This window comes from Carassius auratus, unplaced genomic scaffold, assembly GCF_003368295.1.
Source record: "Carassius auratus strain Wakin unplaced genomic scaffold, ASM336829v1 scaf_tig00217743, whole genome shotgun sequence".
In the NCBI taxonomy this organism is placed as follows: Eukaryota; Metazoa; Chordata; class Actinopteri; order Cypriniformes; family Cyprinidae; genus Carassius; species Carassius auratus.
Window position 1 is genome coordinate 54,862 of NW_020529222.1, and position 19,498 is coordinate 74,359.

Here is a 19,498-nt window from a genome sequence, read left to right on the forward strand (position 1 = left end):
TAATTTTGCCAAAAAATAGAGTCAATGCCCGATCTCTGAATATAAGCAGGTTTGCGCCAGGTTAGTACATGGATGGGAGACTGCCTGGGAATACCAGGTGCTTTAAATTTTTGGATATTTTTCACGAATTATATAATAATCTTGCAAAAAAAAAAAAAAAGAGTCAATGCCCGATCTCTGAATTTTAGCAGGTTTAGGTCTAGTTAGTACTTGGATGAGAGACCGCCAAGGAATACCAGGTGCTTTAAGCTTTTGGAATTTTTTCACTTAGTATATAATAAATTTGGCAAAAAATAGAGTCAATGCCCGATCTCTGAATATAAGCAGGTTTGGGCCAGGTTAGTACATGGATGGGAGACTGCCTGGGAATACCAGGTGCTTTAAATTTTTGGATATTTTTCACGAATTATATAATAATCTTGCAAAAAAAAAAAAAAGAAGTCAATGCCCGATCTCTGAATCTTAGCAGGTTAAGGTCTGGTTAGTACTTGAATGATAGACCGCCAAGGAATACCAGGTGCTTTAAGCTTTTGGAATTTTTTCACTTAGTATATAATAAATTTGGCAAAAAATAGAGTCAATGCCCGATCTCTGAATATAAGCAGGTTTGGGCCAGGTTAGTACTTGGATGAGAGACCGCCTAGGAATACCAGGTGCTTTAAGCTTTTGGGGTTTCTTTCCTACTTTTATAATGTACTGGCGAGTAGATTGGCTGATCTTTAAATAGCCTTCTCTTTGCAGCAGTCTTCGCTTATGGCCATACCAGCCTGGCTATGCCCGATCTTGTCTGATCTCGGAAGCTAAGCAGGTTTGGGCCTGGTTAGTGCCTGGATGGGAGACCGCCTGGGAATGCCAGGTACTCTAATCTATTTTGAAATTTTTCACTTAGTATATAATAATTTTGCCAAAAAATAGAGTCAATGCCCGATCTCTGAATATAAGCAGGTTTGCGCCAGGTTAGTACATGGATGGGAGACTGCCTGGGAAAATCAGGTGCTTTAAATTTTTGGATATTTTTCACGAATTATATAATAATCTTGCAAAAAAAAAAAAAAAAAGAGTCAATGCCCGATCTCTGAATCTTAGCAGGTTTAGGTCTGGTTAGTACTTGGATGAGAGACCGCCAAGGAATACCAAGTGCTTTAAGCTTTTGGAATTTTTTCACTTAGTATATAATAAATTTGGCAAAAAATAGAGTCAATGCCCGATCTCTGAATATAAGCAGGTTTGGGCCAGGTTAGTACATGGATGGGAGACTGCCTGGGAATACCAGGTGCTTTAAATTTTTGGATATTTTTCACGAATTATATAATAATCTTGCAAAAAAAAAAAAAAAGAAGTCAATGCCCGATCTCTGAATCTTAGCAGGTTAAGGTCTGGTTAGTACTTGAATGATAGACCGCCAAGGAATACCAGGTGCTTTAAGCTTTTGGAATTTTTTCACTTAGTATATAATAAATTTGGCAAAAAATAGAGTCAATGCCCGATCTCTGAATATAAGCAGGTTTGGGCCAGGTTAGTACTTGGATGAGAGACCGCCTAGGAATACCAGGTGCTTTAAGCTTTTGGGGTTTCTTTCCTACTTTTATAATGTACTGGCGAGTAGATTGGCTGATCTTTAAATAGCCATCTCTTTGCAGCAGTCTTCGCTTATGGCCATACCAGCCTGGCTATGCCCGATCTTGTCTGATCTCGGAAGCTAAGCAGGTTTGGGCCTGGTTAGTGCCTGGATGGGAGACCGCCTGGGAATGCCAGGTACTCTAAGCTATTTTGAAATTTTTCACTTAGTATATAATAATTTTGCCAAAAAATAGAGTCAATGCCCGATCTCTGAATATAAGCAGGTTTGGGCCAGGTTAGTACATGGATGGGAGACTGCCTGGGAATACCAGGTGCTTTAAATTTTTGGATATTTTTCACGAATTATATAATAATCTTGCAAAAAAAAAAAAAAAGAAGTCAATGCCCGATCTCTGAATCTTAGCAGGTTAAGGTCTGGTTAGTACTTGAATGATAGACCGCCAAGGAATACCAGGTGCTTTAAGCTTTTGGAATTTTTTCACTTAGTATATAATAAATTTGGCAAAAAATAGAGTCAATGCCCGATCTCTGAATATAAGCAGGTTTGGGCCAGGTTAGTACTTGGATGAGAGACCGCCTGGGAATGCCAGGTACTCTAAGCTATTTTGAAATTTTTCACTTAGTATATAATAATTTTGCCAAAAAATAGAGTCAATGCCCGATCTCTGAATATAAGCAGGTTTGCGCCAGGTTAGTACATGGATGGGAGACTGCCTGGGAATATCAGGTGCTTTAAATTTTTGGATATTTTTCACGAATTATATAATAATCTTGCAAAAAAAAAAAAAAAAAAAAAAGAGAGTCAATGCCCGATCTCTGAATCTTAGCAGGTTTAGGTCTGGTTAGTACTTGGATGAGAGACCGCCAAAGAATACCAGGTGCTTTAAGCTTTTGGAATTTTTTCACTTAGTATATAATAAATTTGGCAAAATATAAAGTCAATGCCCGATCTCTGAATATAAGCAGGTTTGGGCCAGGTTAGTACATGGATGGGAGACTGCCTGGGAATACCAGGTGCTTTAAATTTTTGGATATTTTTCACGAATTATATAATAATCTTGCAAAAAAAAAAAAAAAGAGTCAATGCCCGATCTCTGAATTTTAGCAGGTTTAGGTCTAGTTAGTACTTGGATGAGAGACCGCCAAGGAATACCAGGTGCTTTAAGCTTTTGGAATTTTTTCACTTAGTATATAATAAATTTGGCAAAAAATAGAGTCAATGCCCGATCTCTGAATATAAGCAGGTTTGGGCCAGGTTAGTACATGGATGGGAGACTGCCTGGGAATACCAGGTGCTTTAAATTTTTGGATATTTTTCACGAATTATATAATAATCTTGCAAAAAAAAAAAAAAAGAAGTCAATGCCCGATCTCTGAATCTTAGCAGGTTAAGGTCTGGTTAGTACTTGAATGATAGACCGCCAAGGAATACCAGGTGCTTTAAGCTTTTGGAATTTTTTTCACTTAGTATATAATAAATTTGGCAAAAATAGAGTCAATGCCCGATCTCTGAATATAAGCAGGTTTGGGCCAGGTTAGTACTTGGATGAGAGACCGCCTAGGAATACCAGGTGCTTTAAGCTTTTGGGGTTTCTTTCCTACTTTTATAATGTACTGGCGAGTAGATTGGCTGATCTTTAAATAGCCTTCTCTTTGCAGCAGTCTTCGCTTATGGCCATACCAGCCTGGCTATGCCCGATCTTGTCTGATCTCGGAAGCTAAGCAGGTTTGGGCCTGGTTAGTGCCTGGATGGGAGACCGCCTGGGAATGCCAGGTACTCTAATCTATTTTGAAATTTTTCACTTAGTATATAATAATTTTGCCAAAAAATAGAGTCAATGCCCGATCTCTGAATATAAGCAGGTTTGCGCCAGGTTAGTACATGGATGGGAGACTGCCTGGGAATACCAGGTGCTTTAAATTTTGGATATTTTTCACGAATTATATAATAATCTTGCAAAAAAAAAAAAAAAAGAGTCAATGCCGATCTCTGAATTTTAGCAGGTTTAGGTCTAGTTAGTACTTGGATGAGAGACCGCCAAGGAATACCAGGTGCTTTAAGCTTTTGGAATTTTTTCACTTAGTATATAATAAATTTGGCAAAAAATAGAGTCAATGCCCGATCTCTGAATATAAGCAGGTTTGGGCCAGGTTAGTACATGGATGGGAGACTGCCTGGGAATACCAGGTGCTTTAAATTTTTGGATATTTTTCACGAATTATATAATAATCTTGCAAAAAAAAAAAAAAAGAAGTCAATGCCCGATCTCTGAATCTTAGCAGGTTAAGGTCTGGTTAGTACTTGAATGATAGACCGCCAAGGAATACCAGGTGCTTTAAGCTTTTGGAATTTTTTCACTTAGTATATAATAAATTTGGCAAAAAATAGAGTCAATGCCCGATCTCTGAATATAAGCAGGTTTGGGCCAGGTTAGTACTTGGATGAGAGACCGCCTAGGAATACCAGGTGCTTTAAGCTTTTGGGGTTTCTTTCCTACTTTTATAATGTACTGGCGAGTAGATTGGCTGATCTTTAAATAGCCTTCTCTTTGCAGCAGTCTTCGCTTATGGCCATACCAGCCTGGCTATGCCCGATCTTGTCTGATCTCGGAAGCTAAGCAGGTTTGGGCCTGGTTAGTGCCTGGATGGGAGACCGCCTGGGAATGCCAGGTACTCTAATCTATTTTGAAATTTTTCACTTAGTATATAATAATTTTGCCAAAAAATAGAGTCAATGCCCGATCTCTGAATATAAGCAGGTTTGCGCCAGGTTAGTACATGGATGGGAGACTGCCTGGGAAAATCAGGTGCTTTAAATTTTTGGATATTTTTCACGAATTATATAATAATCTTGCAAAAAAAAAAAAAAAAAGAGTCAATGCCCGATCTCTGAATCTTAGCAGGTTTAGGTCTGGTTAGTACTTGGATGAGAGACCGCCAAGGAATACCAAGTGCTTTAAGCTTTTGGAATTTTTTCACTTAGTATATAATAAATTTGGCAAAAAATAGAGTCAATGCCCGATCTCTGAATATAAGCAGGTTTGGGCCAGGTTAGTACATGGATGGGAGACTGCCTGGGAATACCAGGTGCTTTAAATTTTTGGATATTTTTCACGAATTATATAATAATCTTGCAAAAAAAAAAAAAAAGAAGTCAATGCCCGATCTCTGAATCTTAGCAGGTTAAGGTCTGGTTAGTACTTGAATGATAGACCGCCAAGGAATACCAGGTGCTTTAAGCTTTTGGAATTTTTTCACTTAGTATATAATAAATTTGGCAAAAAATAGAGTCAATGCCCGATCTCTGAATATAAGCAGGTTTGGGCCAGGTTAGTACTTGGATGAGAGACCGCCTAGGAATACCAGGTGCTTTAAGCTTTTGGGGTTTCTTTCCTACTTTTATAATGTTACTGGCGAGTAGATTGGCTGATCTTTAAATAGCCATCTCTTTGCAGCAGTCTCGCTTATGGCCATACCAGCCTGGCTATGCCCGATCTTGTCTGATCTCGGAAGCTAAGCAGGTTTGGGCCTGGTTAGTGCCTGGATGGGAGACCGCCTGGGAATGCCAGGTACTCTAAGCTATTTTGAAATTTTTCACTTAGTATATAATAATTTTGCCAAAAAATAGAGTCAATGCCCGATCTCTGAATATAAGCAGGTTTGCGCCAGGTTTAGTACATGGATGGGAGACTGCCTGGGAATATCAGGTGCTTTAAATTTTTGGATATTTTTCACGAATTATATAATAATCTTGCAAAAAAAAAAAAAAAAAAAAAAGAGTCAATGCCCGATCTCTGAATCTTAGCAGGTTTAGGTCTGGTTAGTACTTGGATGAGAGACCGCCAAGGAATACCAGGTGCTTTAAGCTTTTGGAATTTTTTTCACTTAGTATATAATAAATTTGGCACAATATAGAGTCAATGCCCGATCTCTGAATATAAGCAGGGTTTGGGCCAGGTTAGTACATGGATGGGAGACTGCCTGGGAATACCAGGTGCTTTAAATTTTTGGATATTTTTCACGAATTATATAATAATCTTGCAAAAAAAAAAAAAAAAAAAAAAAAAGAGTCAATGCCCGATCTCTTAATCTTAGCAGGTTTAGGTCTGGTTAGTACTTGGATGAGAGACCGCCAAGGAATACCAGGTGCTTTAAGCTTTTGGAATTTTTTTCACTTAGTATATAATAAAATTTGGCAAAAAATAGAGTCAGTGCCCGATCTCTGAATATAAGCAGCGTTTGGGCCAGGTTAGTACATGGATGGGAGACTGCCTGGGAATACCAGGTGCTTTAAATTTTTGGATATTTTCACAAATTATATAATAATCTTGCAAAAAAAAAAAAAAATAGAGTCAATGCCCGATCTCTGAATCTTAGCAGGTTTAGGTCTGGTTAGTACTTGGTTGAAAGACCGCCTAGGAATACCAGGTGCTTTAAAGCTTTTGGAATTTTTTCACTTAGTTTATAATAAATTTGGCAAAAAATAGAGTCAATGCCCGATCTCTGAATATAAGCAGGTTTGGGCCAGGTTAGTACATGGATGGGAGACTGCCTGGGAATACCAGGTGCTTTAAATTTTTGGATATTTTTCACGAATTATATAATAATCTTGCAAAAAAAAAAAAAAAAAGAAGAAGTCAATGCCCGATCTCTGAATCTTAGCAGGTTAAGGTCTGGTTAGTACTTGAATGATAGACCGCCAAGGAATAACAGGTGCTTTAAGCTTTTGGAATTTTTTCACTTAGTATATAATAAATTTGGCAAAAAATAGAGTCAATGCCCGATCTCTGAATATAAGCAGGTTTGGGCCAGGTTAGTACTTGGATGAGAGACCGCCTAGGAATACCAGGTGCTTTAAGCTTTTGGGGTTTCTTTCCTACTTTTATATGTACTGGCGAGTAGATTGGCTGATCTTTAAATAGCCTTCTCTTTGCAGCAGTCTTCGCTTATGGCCATACCAGCCTGGCTATGCCCGATCTTGTCTGATCTCGGAAGCTAAGCAGGTTTGGGCCCTGGTTAGTGCCTGGATGGGAGACCGACTGAGAATGCCAGGTACTCTAAGCTATTTTGAAATTTTTCACTTAGTATATAATAATTGCCAAAAAATAGAGTCAATGCCCGATCTCTGAATATAAGCAGGTTTGCGCCAGGTTAGTACATGGATGGGAGACTGCCTGGGAATATCAGGTGCTTTAAATTTTTGGATATTTTCACGAATTATATAATAATCTTGCAAAAAAAAAAAAAAAAAAAAAGAAGTCAATGCCCGATCTCTGAATCTTAGCAGGTTAAGGTCTGGTTAGTACTTGAATGAGAGACCGCCAAGGATACCAGGTGCTTTAAGCTTTTGGAATTTTTCACTTAGTATATAATAAAATTTGGCAAAAAATAGAGTCAATGCCGATCTCTGAATATAAGCAGGTTGGGCCAGGTTAGTACTTGGATGAGAGACCGCCTAGGAATACCAGGTGCTTTAAGCTTTTGGGGTTTCTTTCCTACTTTTATAATGTACTGGCGAGTAGATTGGCTGATCTTTAAATAGCCTTCTCTTTGCAGCAGTCTTCGCTTATGGCCATACCAGCCTGGCTATGCCCGATCTTGTCTGATCTCGGAAGCTAAGCAGGTTTGGGCCTGGTTAGTGCCTGGATGGGAGACCGCCTGGGAATGCCAGGTACTCTAAGCTATTTTTGAAATTTTTCACTTAGTATATAATAATTTTGCCAAAAAATAGAGTCAATGCCCGATCTCTGAATATAAGCAGGTTTGCGCCAGGTTAGTACATGGATGGGAGACTGCCTGGGAATATCAGGTGCTTTAAATTTTTGGATATTTTTCACGAATTATATAATAATCTTGCAAAAAAAAAAAAAAAAAAAAGAGTCAATGCCCGATCTCTGAATCTTAGCAGGTTTAGGTCTGGTTAGTACTTGGATGAGAGACCGCCAAGGAATACCAGGTGCTTTAAGCTTTTGGAATTTTTTCACTTAGTATATAATAAATTTGGCAAAAAATAGAGTCAATGCCCGATCTCTGAATATAAGCAGGTTTGGGCCAGGTTAGTACATGGATGGGAGACTGCCTGGGAATACCAGGTGCTTTAAATTTTTGGGTATTTTTCCTAATTTATATAATAATCTTGCAAAAAACAGCAGTCTTCGCTTAATGGCCATAACCAGCCTGGCTATACCCGATCTTGTCTGATCTTGAAGCTAAGCAGGTTTGGGCCTGGTTAGTGCCTGGATGGGAGACCGCTGGGAATGCCAGGTACTCTTAAGCTATTTTGAAATTTTTCACTTAGTATATAATAATTTTGCCAAAAAAATAGAGTCAATGCCCGATCTCTGAATCTTAGCAGGTTTGGTCTGGTTAGTACTTGGATGAGAGACCGCCAAGGAATACCAGGTGCTTTAAGCTTTTGGAATTTTTTCACTTAGTATATAATAAATTTGGCAAAAAATAGAGTCAATGCCCGATCTCTGAATATAAGCAGGTTTGGGCCAGGTTAGTACATGGATGGGAGACTGCCTGGGAATACCAGGTGCTTTAAATTTTTGGATATTTTTCACAAATTATATAATAATCTTGCAAAAAAAAAAAAAAAAAATAGAGTCAATGCCCGATCTCTGAATCTTAGCAGGTTTTAGGTCTGGTTAGTACTTGGTTGATAGACCGCCTAGGAATACCAGGTGCTTAAAGCTTTGGTAATTTTTTCACTTAGTTTATAATAAATTTGGCAAAAAATAGAGTCAATGCCCGATCTCTGAATATAAGCAGGTTTGGGCCAGGTTAGTACATGGATGGGAGACTGCCTGGGAATACCAGGTGCTTTAAATTTGTGGATATTTTTCACGAATTATATAATAATCTTGCAAAAAAAAAAAAAAAGAAGAAGTCAATGCCCGATCTCTGAATCTTAGCAGGTTAAGGTCTGGTTAGTACTTGAATGATAGACCGCCAAGGAATACCAGGTGCTTTAAGCTTTTGGAATTTTTTCACTTAGTATATAATAAATTTGGCAAAAAATAGAGTCAATGCCCGATCTCTGAATATAAGCAGGTTTGGGCCAGGTTAGTACTTGGATGAGAGACCGCCTAGGAATACCAGGTGCTTTAAGCTTTTGGGGTTTCTTTCCTACTTTTATAATGTACTGGCGAGTAGATTGGCTGATCTTTAAATAGCCTTCTCTTTGCAGCAGTCTTCGCTTATGGCCATACCAGCCTGGCTATGCCCGATCTTGTCTGATCTCGGAAGCTAAGCAGGTTGGGCCTGGTTAGTGCCTGGATGGGAGACCGACTGAGAATGCCAGGTACTCTAAGCTATTTTGAAATTTTTCACTTAGTATATAATAATTTTGCCAAAAAATAGAGTCAATGCCCGATCTCTGAATATAAGCAGGTTTGCGCCAGGTTAGTACATGGATGGGAGACTGCCTGGGAATATCAGGTGCTTTAAATTTTGGATATTTTCACGAATTATATAATAATCTTGCAAAAAAAAAAAAAAAAAGAAGAAGTCAATGCCCGATCTCTGAATCTTAGCAGGTTAAGGTCTGGTTAGTACTTGAATGATAGACCGCCAAGGAATACCAGGTGCTTTTAAGCTTTTGGAATTTTTTCACTAGTATATAATAAATTTGGCAAAAAATAGAGTCAATGCCCGATCTCTGAATATAAGCAGGTTTGGGCCAGGTAAGTACTTGGATGAGAGACCGCCTGGGAATGCCAGGTACTCTAAGCTATTTTGAAATTTTTCACTTAGTATATAATAATTTTGCCAAAAAATAGAGTCAATGGCCCGATCTCTGAATATAAGCAGGTTTGCGCCAGGTTAGTACATGGATGGGAGACTGCCTGGGAATATCAGGTGCTTTAAATTTTTGGATATTTTTCACGAATTATATAATAATCTTGCAAAAAAAAAAAAAAAAAAAAAAGAGAGTCAATGCCCGATCTCTGAATCTTAGCAGGTTTAGGTCTGGTTAGTACTTGGATGAGAGACCGCCAAAGAATACCAGGTGCTTTAAGCTTTTGGAATTTTTTCACTTAGTATATAATAAATTTGGCCAAAATATAGAGTCAATGCCCGATCTCTGAATATAAGCAGGTTTGGGCCAGGTTAGTACATGGATGGGAGACTGCCTGGGAATACCAGGTGCTTTAAATTTTTGGATATTTTTCACGAATTATATAATAATCTTGCAAAAAAAAAAAAAAAAGAAGAAGTCAATGCCCTGATCTCTGAATCTTAGCAGGTTAAGGTCTGGTTAGTACTTGAATGATAGACCGCCAAGGAATACCAGGTGCTTTAAGCTTTTGGAATTTTTTCACTTAGTATATAATAAATTTGGCAAAAAATAGAGTCAATGCCCGATCTCTGAATATAAGCAGGTTTGGCCAGGTTAGTACTTGGATGAGAGACCGCCTAGGAATACCAGGTGCTTTAAGCTTTTGGGGTTTCTTTCCTACTTTTATAATGTACTGGCGAGTAGATTGGCTGATCTTTAAATAGCCTTCTCTTTGCAGCAGTCTTCGCTTATGGCCATACCAGCCTGGCTATGCCCGATCTTGTCTGATCTCGGAAGCTAAGCAGGTTTGGGCCCTGTTTAGTGCCTGGATGGGAGACCGCCTGGGAATGCCAGGGTACTCATAAGCTATTTTGAAATTTTTTCACTTAGTATATAATAATTTTGCCAAAAAATAGAGTCAATGCCCGATCTCTGAATATAAGCAGGTTTGCCGCCAGGTTAGTACATGGATGGGAGACTGCCTGGGATATCAGGTGCTTTACATTTTGATATTTTTCACGAATTATATAATAATCTTGCAAAAAAAAAAAAAAAACAAAAAAAGTCAATGCCCGATCTCTGAATCTTAGCAGGTTAGGTCTGGTTAGTACTTGGATGAGAGACGCCAAGGAATACCAGGTGCTTTAAGCTTTTGGAATTTTTTCACTTAGTATATAATAAATTTGGCAAAAAATAGAGTCCAGTGCCCATCTCTGAATATAAGCAGGTTTGGGCCAGGTTATACATGGATGGGAGACTGCCTGGGAATACCAGGTGCTTTAAAATTTTTGGATATTTTCACAAATTATTAATAAATCTTGCCAAAAAAAAAGAAGAAGTCAATGCCCGATCTCTGAATCTTAAGCAGGTTAAGGTCTGGTTAGTACTTGAATGATAGACCGCCAAGGAATACCAGGTGCTTTAAGCTTTTGGAATTTTTTCACTTAGTATATAATAAAGTTTGCCAAAAAATAGAGTCAATGCGCCGATCTCTGAATATAAGCAGGTTTGGGCCAGGTTAGTACTTGGATGAGAGACCGCCTAGGAATACCAGGTGCTTTAAGCTTTTGGGGTTCTTTCCTACTTTTATAATGTACTGGCGAGTAGATTGGCTGATCTTTAAATAGCCTTCTCTTTGCAGCAGTCTTCGCTTATGGCCATACCAGCCTGGCTATGCCCGATCTTGTCTGATCTCGTAAGCTAAGCAGGTTTGGGCCTGGTTAGTGCCTGGATGGGAGACCGCCTGGGAATGCCAGGTACTCTAAGCTATTTTGAAATTTTTCACTTAGTATATAATAATTTTGCCAAAAAATAGAGTCAATGCCCGATCTCTGAATATAAGCAGGTTTGCGCCAGGTTAGTACATGGATGGGAGACTGCCTGGGAATATCAGGTGCTTTAAATTTTTGGATATTTTTCACGAATTATATAATATCTTGCAAAAAAAAAAAAAAAAAAAGAAGTCAATGCCCGATCTCTGAATCTTAGCAGGTTAAGGTCTGGTTAGTACTTGAATGATAGACCGCCAAGGAATACCAGGTGCTTTAAGCTTTTGGAATTTTTTCACTTAGTATATAATAAATTTGGCAAGTGACTCCAGGAATACAGGTGCTTTAAGCTTTTGGAATTTTTCACTAGTATATAATAATTTGCCAAAAAATAGAGTCAATGCCCGATCTCTGAATATAAGCAGGTTTGGGCAGTTAGTACATGGATGGGAGACTGCTGGGAATACCAGGTGCTTTAAATTTTTGGATATTTCACAAATTATATAAATAATCTTGCAAAAAAAAAAGAAGAAGTCAATGCCCGATCTCTGAATCTTAGCAGGTTAAGGTCTGGTTAGTACTTGAATGATAGACCGCCAAGATACAGGTGCTTTAAGCTTTTGGAATTTTTCACTTAGTATATAATAAATTTGCCAAAAAATAGAGTCAATGCCCGATCTCTGAATATAAGCAGGTTTGGGCCAGGTTAGTACTTGGATGAGAGACCGCCTAGGAAATACCAGGTGCTTTAAGCTTTTGGGGTTTCTTTCCTACTTTTATAATGTACTGGCGAGTAGATTGGCTGATCTTTAAATAGCCTTCTCTTTGCAGCAGTCTTCGCTTATGGCCATACCAGCCTGGCTATGCCCGATCTTGTCTGATCTCGTAAGCTAAGCAGGTTTGGGCCTGGTTAGTGCCTGGATGGGAGACCGCCTGGGAATGCCAGGTACTCTAAGCTATTTTGAAATTTTTCACTTAGTATATAATAATTTTGCCAAAAAATAGAGTCAATGCCCGATCTCTGAATATAAGCAGGTTTGCGCCAGGTTAGTACATGGATGGGAGACTGCCTGGGAATATCAGGTGCTTTAAATTTTTGGATATTTTTCACGAATTATATAATATCTTGCAAAAAAAAAAAAAAAAAAGAGTCAATGCCCGATCTCTGAATCTTAGCAGGTTAGGTCTGGTTAGTACTTGAATGATAGACCGCCAAGGAATACCAGGTGCTTTAAGCTTTTGGAATTTTTTCACTTAGTATATAATAAATTTGGCCAAAAAATAGAGTCAATGCCCGATCTCTGAATATAAGCAGGTTTGGGCCAGGTTAGTACATGGATGGGAGACTGCCTGGGAATACCAGGTGCTTTAAATTTTTGGATATTTTTCACGAAATTATATAATAATCTTGCAAAAAAAAAAAAAAAAAGAAGTCAATGCCCGATCTCTGAATCTTAGCAGGTTAAGGTCTGGTTAGTACTTGAATGATAGACCGCCAAGGAATACCAGGTGCTTTAAGCTTTTGGAATTTTTTCACTTAGTATATAATAAATTTGGCAAAAAATAGAGTCAATGCCCGATCTCTGAATATAAGCAGGTTTGGGCCAGGTTAGTACTTGGATGAGAGACCGCCTAGGAATACCAGGTGCTTTAAGCTTTTGGAGTTTCTTTCCTACTTTTATAATGTACTGGCGAGTAGATTGGCTGATCTTTAAATAGCCTTCTCTTTGCAGCAGTCTTCGCTTATGGCCATACCAGCCTGGCTATGCCCGATCTTGTCTGATCTCGGAAGCTAAGCAGGTTTGGGCCTGGTTAGTGCCTGGATGGGAGACCGCCTGGGAATGCCAGGTACTCTAAGCTATTTTGAAATTTTTCACTTAGTATATAATAATTTTGCCAAAAAATAGAGTCAATGCCCGATCTCTGAATATAAGCAGGTTTGCGCCAGGTTAGTACATGGATGGGAGACTGCCTGGGAATATCAGGTGCTTTAAATTTTTGGATATTTTTCACGAATTATATAATAATTCTTGCAAAAAAAAAAAAAAAAAAGAGTCAATGCCCGATCTCTGAATTTTAGCAGGTTTAGGTCTGGTTAGTACTTGGAATGAGAGACCGCCAAGGAATACCAGGTGCTTTAAGCTTTTGGAATTGTTTCACTTAGTATATAATAAATTTGGCAAAATATAGAGTCAATGCCCGATCTCTGAATATAAGCAGGTTTGGGCCAGGTTAGTACATGGATGGGAGACTGCCTGGGAATACCAGGTGCTTTAAATTTTTGGATATTTTTCACGAATTATATAATAATCTTGCAAAAAAAAAAAAAAAAAGAGTCAATGCCCGATCTCTGAATCTTAGCAGGTTAAGGTCTGGTTAGTACTTGAATGAGAGACCGCCAAGGAATACCAGGTGCTTTAAGCTTTTGGAATTTTTTCACTTAGTATATAATAAATTTGGCAAAAAATAGAGTCAATGCCCGATCTCTGAATATAAGCAGGTTTGGGCCAGGTTAGTACATGGATGGGAGACTGCCTGGGAATACCAGGTGCTTTAAATTTTTGGATATTTTTCACAATTATATAATAATCTTGCAAAAAAAAAAAAAAAAGAGTCAATGCCCGATCTCTGAATCTTAGCAGGTTTAGGTCTGGTTAGTACTTGGATGAGAGACCGCCAGGAATACCAGGTGCTTTAAGCTTTTGGGTTTTCTTTCCTACTTATATAATGTACTGGCGAGTAGACTGGCTGATCTTTAAATAGCCTTCTCTTTGCAGCAGTCTTCGCTTATGGCCATACCAGCCTGGCTATGTCCGATCTTGTCTGATCTCGGAAGCTAAGCAAGTTTGGGCCTGGTTAGTGCCTGGATGGGAGACCGCCTGGGAATGCCAGGTACTCTAAGCTATTTTGAAATTTTTCACTTAGTATATAATAATTTTGCCAAAAAATAGAGTCAATGCCCGATCTCTGAATATAAGCAGGTTTGCGCCAGGTTAGTACATGGATGGGAGACTGCCTGGGAATATCAGGTGCTTTAAATTTTTGGATATTTTTCACGAATTATATAATAATCTTGCAAAAAAAAAAAAAAGAGTCAATGCCCGATCTATGAATCTTAGCAGGTTTAGGTCTGGTTAGTACTTGGATGAGAGACCGCCAAGGAATACCAGGTGCTTAAGCTTTTGGAATTTTTTCACTTAGTATATAATAAATTTGGCAAAAAATAGAGTCAATGCCCGATCTCTAAATTTTAGCAGGTTTCGGTCTGGTTAGTACTTGGATGAGAGACCGCCTAGGAATACTAGGTGCTTTAAGCTTTTGGGGTTTCTTTCCTACTTATATAATGTACTGGCGAGTAGATTGGCTGATCTTTAAATAGCATTCTCTTTGCAGCAGTCTTCGCTTACGGCCATACCAACCTGGCAACGCTAGAGTGCTAGCAGGAAGTGAGGTGGCAGTAGTGGGTGAGAGTAGGCTCACCATTGTTGTTTGTAAACCCATTTTTTGTTTAAAGTTAGCTTTTTTTCTGTTTTTCTGTTTTGTTTTGTTTTTAAGTTCAAACACTTCCCAGCAGCCTAGGCTGTCTGGGGAGGATTTTTATTTTTGGAGGTTTTGTTTTGTTATTTTTTCAAAATTGGACTGATTACATGGAAATGAAAATGGCAGGAGAAAGACGCAGGGACTTTGACACGGAAAACACTACAGGACAACGGCTTGGATACAACGAGGCAAAGAAAATGATTATTTATTCAAAGGAAGCAACTGTAATTGTGGATCTGGCAGAGGTGAGAGATGGATCGGTGCAGGATATTATCAAAGAAGTGAATGAAAAAATTGGAGGAGGAAAGATTTTGGCGATAAGACCAAGACAAGGCAAAGAATTCGAGATCACATTATCAAATGAGGAGGAGTGTGAAAAGCTAGAGGATGGACTAAGAATCAGGCAACAATTTTGTGAGATTAGAAAGCTACAAGTAAGAGAATATGTTGTTTCTTTTATGCATTTGCCTGCATATGTTGATGACCAGGATATATTAGATAAATTGGAGGCATGGGGTGTAACTCCCTCAACCAACATTAAGAGAAGAACATATCCGGGTACTGAAATAGCAGATGGTACGAGATATGTAAAGGTCAGGTTCCCAAAGGAAGTTGTATCTCTACCATATAGCAGCAAGTTTGAGACTGCTGAGGGCACACAGTACTTTCAGATTATACACGATCGGCAGGTGAAAACCTGTAGATTGTGTATGGATCCAGGACATGTATTTAAAGATTGCCCGGACTTTATTTGTTACCAGTGCAAAGAGCAGGGGCACTTGGCAAGAAGCTGCAATGCAGTGAAGTGCCCGGAATGTAGGAAAGTGTTGGTGAGGTGCGAATGTTGGATGGGGGAGGGAGAAAATAGTAGTGAACAAGAAACAGATATGGTTGTTAATGTGGGTGGGCAAAAGCAGAGGGAAACCGAGATGGACAAGGTTTTAAACAAGGAGATGGAAGATTGTGGACTGGGAGAGGAAAATGAAGAGGAAGAACATCAAGCAGACACAGGAGGAGAGGAAAAAGAAAATGATGGAGAAAAAACAATATCACAAGGGACGGTGCAAAGGACCATGGAAATAAGCAAAGAACAGGAGGAAACAAAAAAACAATGAGGAAGGTTATCAGGAGGGGAGAATGGAGAGAAAAGGAGAAGAGAAACACTGTGGACTGAGAGAGGACAATGGAGAGAAAGAACATCAGGGGGACACAGGAGAAAAGAAGAAAGAACTAGATGGAGAAATAACAACATCTCAATGGACTGTGCAAAAGACTATGGATATGAGCGAGGCAACATGGGGAACAACAAAACGACGAGGAAGGTTATCAGGAGAGGAGAATGGAGAGAAAAGGAGAAGAGAAACGTAGGAAAGAACGAGAAGGAATACAAAGAAGAAGAACTTTAAAGGTAACACCCAATATAGACATTGCAAAGAAAAGATTTTTAAGGCAAGGAATATTAAAAGACAAGGAGGGTTGTGAGAACAGATTTGATGTACTGAGAGATATGGAGCATGACTGAAAAAAAAATGAAATGTTTTAATTATTTATTTTATATTGTTTTTATGTTTTTAAGAGTTGTTTCATTTAATGCACGAGGTTTAATGGATGTGGAGAAATTTGAAAATATGAGGGAATTATGTAGAGGGGTGGATGTATTTGTATTACAAGAAACGAATTGGAAAAATTATTGTGTTAAAAGGTTTGAAAATTTATGGGATGGGAATATACATTGTAATAATGGTACAGAGAAAACTGGGAAAGGGGTTGCTATTTTAATAAGAAGAGAGGTGTGTGAAAAAGAAAGTGTGGTGTTTAATGATGGAGCAGGGAAATGTTTAGCTGTTGAAATAGAAAAAGGAAATGAGAGATGTACAATATGTAACATACATGCTCCAAATGAAGAAAAGCAAAAGGTGGAATTTTTTAAAACAATATCTGCAAATGTAAGAATTAATGAAAGGGTGATTTTAATGGGGGATTTTAATACTGTTTTTACAGAATTAGACTTAGCAAGTAATATGGTTTTTAAGACTGATAAGGGAAGGGAGGAGTTGAACAAACTGATGGGGGATTTTAAATTGATTGATGTGTGGAGAGAAAGAAATAGAACGAGTAGGCAATTTTCAAGAAGACAATTTGTTTTAAAAGAACTGAAACAAAGTAGGATTGATTATATTTTATGTACAGAGGAAATGCAAGGGAATATTACTAATGTTTATTATAAACGAGTTGGTCTTAGTGATCATTCTCTCTTATTTTTAACATTAGATTATTCAAGTGTGAAAAGGGGAGGGGGAGTGTGGGTTTTAAATGCAAAGATTTTAAAGAGTAATGCATATCAGGAAAGTATTAAAGGGATTGTGGAAGAAAGCAAAATTAATAGAATGTATAGGGAAGAGAAAAGAGTATGGTGGGATAGTGTTAAGTGGGAAATAAAGACATTTTCAATAGAATACAGCAAAAATGTCAGAAAATTAGAAAGACAGAAGGAAACCGAATTAACCAAACTCCTGAATAATGAGTTAAGTAAAGTGTCAGAAAGCAATGGAAAAGAGGAAATTGAAAAAATAATAATGCTACAAGATAAATTAAAGATATTAGAAGAGGAAAAATGTAAGGGTGCAATTATAAGAAGTAAAGCAAAATATGCAGTAGAGGGAGAAAGATGCACAAAATTTTTCTTTAATTTAGAACAAAATAGGCAGAAGGCTGATCTATTGAAAGAAGTCTTAAATAAAAAAGGGGAAATAGAAACAGAAACTAAAGAAATTTTGAAAACAGTAAAGCAATATTACATGGACATGTTTAAGGGACAAGGTATAGGAAAAAATGATGAGGAGTTTTTGATTAAACAAATTAAATCTAAGTTAACAGGTGAGGACAGGATTTTGTGTGATGAAGAAATTAAGGAAGAAGAAATAGATATTGCAATTCAACAGTTAAAACCTGGAAAGAGCCCTGGTGTGGATGGTTTGACTAATGAATTTTATAAAACTTTTAGAGAAATGTTAGTGCCAATTTTAAAAGAAGTTTTTGAAGAAATTTTCAAGAAGGGGGTGTTGAGTGAAAAAATGAAGATCAGGCATGGTAAAAATGATTTACAAAAAAAGCGGTAATCCAAAAGATCTTAAAAATTTTAGACCTATATCCATGTTGAATACAGATTTTAAAATATTAGCAAAAGTATTAGCAAACAGATTAAAAAAGGTTTTACCAAAAATAATAAAAACAACACAGGCATACGGGGTGCAAGGAAGAGATATAGTAGATGTGGTTAAAAGTATAAGAGACACAATTTATTATATGAAGGAGAAGGGAAAGGGGGGATTTTTAATAAGTCTGGATTTAGAAAAGGCATTTGACAGGGTAGAGCATGAGTTTTTATTTGATGTTCTTAAGGCTTTTGGTTTTGGAGAAAATTTTAGAAAATGGATTTGGATTTTTTACTCAGATGTGTTAACATGCATAAAATGCAATGGTTTTTTAACGGATTGTTTTCAACCAACAAGGTCGATCAGGCAAGGATGCCCACTGTCTGCCTTACTTTACTCTCTGGTAGCCGAGCCACTTGGTTTGGCTATTAAGGCAGACAGAGAAATCAAAGGAATACAAATAAAGAACCATTTCCAAAGAGAAGCAGTGTATCAGTATGCAGATGATACAACCTTGTTGGTAGAAGACATCCAAAGTATTGATAGGGCAATGGGGATTTTAGAAAGATATTGTAAAGGGTCGGGAGCCAAAGTAAATGTGGGGAAAAGTGTGTGTATGAGGATTGGCAGAGTAGAGGAAATACCGCAGCATATACAATTCAAGGAGGAAATGCAGCACATCAAGATTTTGGGGTTGTGGGTTGGTATTGATTCTAATAAGGCAGACACTTTGAATTGGGAAGGTGTTTTAATGAATTGGAAAAGATGATTTTGGCAAATTAGAGATTTAAAGCTAAGGGGGAAAGTTTTAATTATAAATTCATTGATGCTGTCGAAAGTCTGGTATGTGTTGGGAGTAACCCCATTGCCTCATCTGTACTACAAAAAAATGAAAGAATTGGTTTTAAAGTTTTTATGGGGAAATGGAAGGGCTAAGATTGCATATGATACATTACTTGGAAACATAAAGGAGGGAGGATTGGGACTTTTAGATCCATTTTTAAGAATGAGAACGCTGAGAATTAAAACAGTTCAGAAGTTTCTAGAGAGCAAAAGTGATGTAATTTGGAAAAGAGTCATGGAATATTACCTGGAAAAATGTAATATGGGATGTAATGTTTTATGGATGAAAATGAAAAGCTGGATGTTAAAAGGTCTGCCATGTTTTTATGTGGAGGTTTTGGAATCATGGGGGGAATTTTTAGAAAATGTACTGATTTTACCTAAAGGAAGGGCCCCAGCTTTAGAACAACCATTGTTTTTAAATCCGAATATCATAAGGACGGTTAAGGTCATGTATTATAAAGAATGGTGGATTGTGGTTTGAGACAAATAAAAGATCTATTGTATGAGGTGATAGAGGGTTATGTACCTTTACAGGCAGTTGTGGATGCATTGAGAGAGGGGGGCAAAAGGCGTGGAGAAGGAAGTTAGAAGGACAATATGAGGATTTAAATGAAAGCGATACCAAAGGACTGGATTGAACGAATTGAAAACTATGAGAGTGGGGATGAGAATGAATTTCCAGATGTATTTTTTAAAAGGTTAATGGGGAAAACGTTCATTTTAATTTATGCAAAGTAAGGAATGTGTATAGTATTTTTAGGTCTATCGCTTTTACAAAACCAGTAGCTTTGAACTACTGGAAAGAAAGATATGATGACTTAAAT

The 19,498-nt window shown here is 37.8% G+C and overlaps 13 pseudogenes; all 13 read left to right on the top strand.

The window, feature by feature from the left end:
• The first annotated feature begins 749 nt into the window (after positions 1–749).
• Positions 750–868, top strand: LOC113102634 (uncharacterized; annotated as a pseudogene).
• Positions 869–1,648: 780 nt separating this feature from the next.
• LOC113102623 (uncharacterized) lies at positions 1,649–1,767 on the top strand (annotated as a pseudogene).
• A 1,481-nt stretch (positions 1,768–3,248) lies between these two features.
• On the top strand, positions 3,249–3,367 carry LOC113102635 (uncharacterized; annotated as a pseudogene).
• Positions 3,368–4,144: 777 nt separating this feature from the next.
• LOC113102636 (uncharacterized) lies at positions 4,145–4,263 on the top strand (annotated as a pseudogene).
• A 780-nt stretch (positions 4,264–5,043) lies between these two features.
• Positions 5,044–5,162, top strand: LOC113102624 (uncharacterized; annotated as a pseudogene).
• Positions 5,163–6,525: 1,363 nt separating this feature from the next.
• Positions 6,526–6,645, top strand: LOC113102594 (uncharacterized; annotated as a pseudogene).
• A 500-nt stretch (positions 6,646–7,145) lies between these two features.
• On the top strand, positions 7,146–7,264 carry LOC113102625 (uncharacterized; annotated as a pseudogene).
• Positions 7,265–8,781: 1,517 nt separating this feature from the next.
• Positions 8,782–8,899, top strand: LOC113102597 (uncharacterized; annotated as a pseudogene).
• Positions 8,900–10,111: 1,212 nt separating this feature from the next.
• Positions 10,112–10,233, top strand: LOC113102593 (uncharacterized; annotated as a pseudogene).
• Positions 10,234–11,014: 781 nt separating this feature from the next.
• Positions 11,015–11,133, top strand: LOC113102645 (uncharacterized; annotated as a pseudogene).
• An 839-nt stretch (positions 11,134–11,972) lies between these two features.
• Positions 11,973–12,091, top strand: LOC113102646 (uncharacterized; annotated as a pseudogene).
• Positions 12,092–12,874: 783 nt separating this feature from the next.
• Positions 12,875–12,993, top strand: LOC113102626 (uncharacterized; annotated as a pseudogene).
• A 925-nt stretch (positions 12,994–13,918) lies between these two features.
• LOC113102591 (uncharacterized) lies at positions 13,919–14,037 on the top strand (annotated as a pseudogene).
• Positions 14,038–19,498: the final 5,461 nt, after the last annotated feature.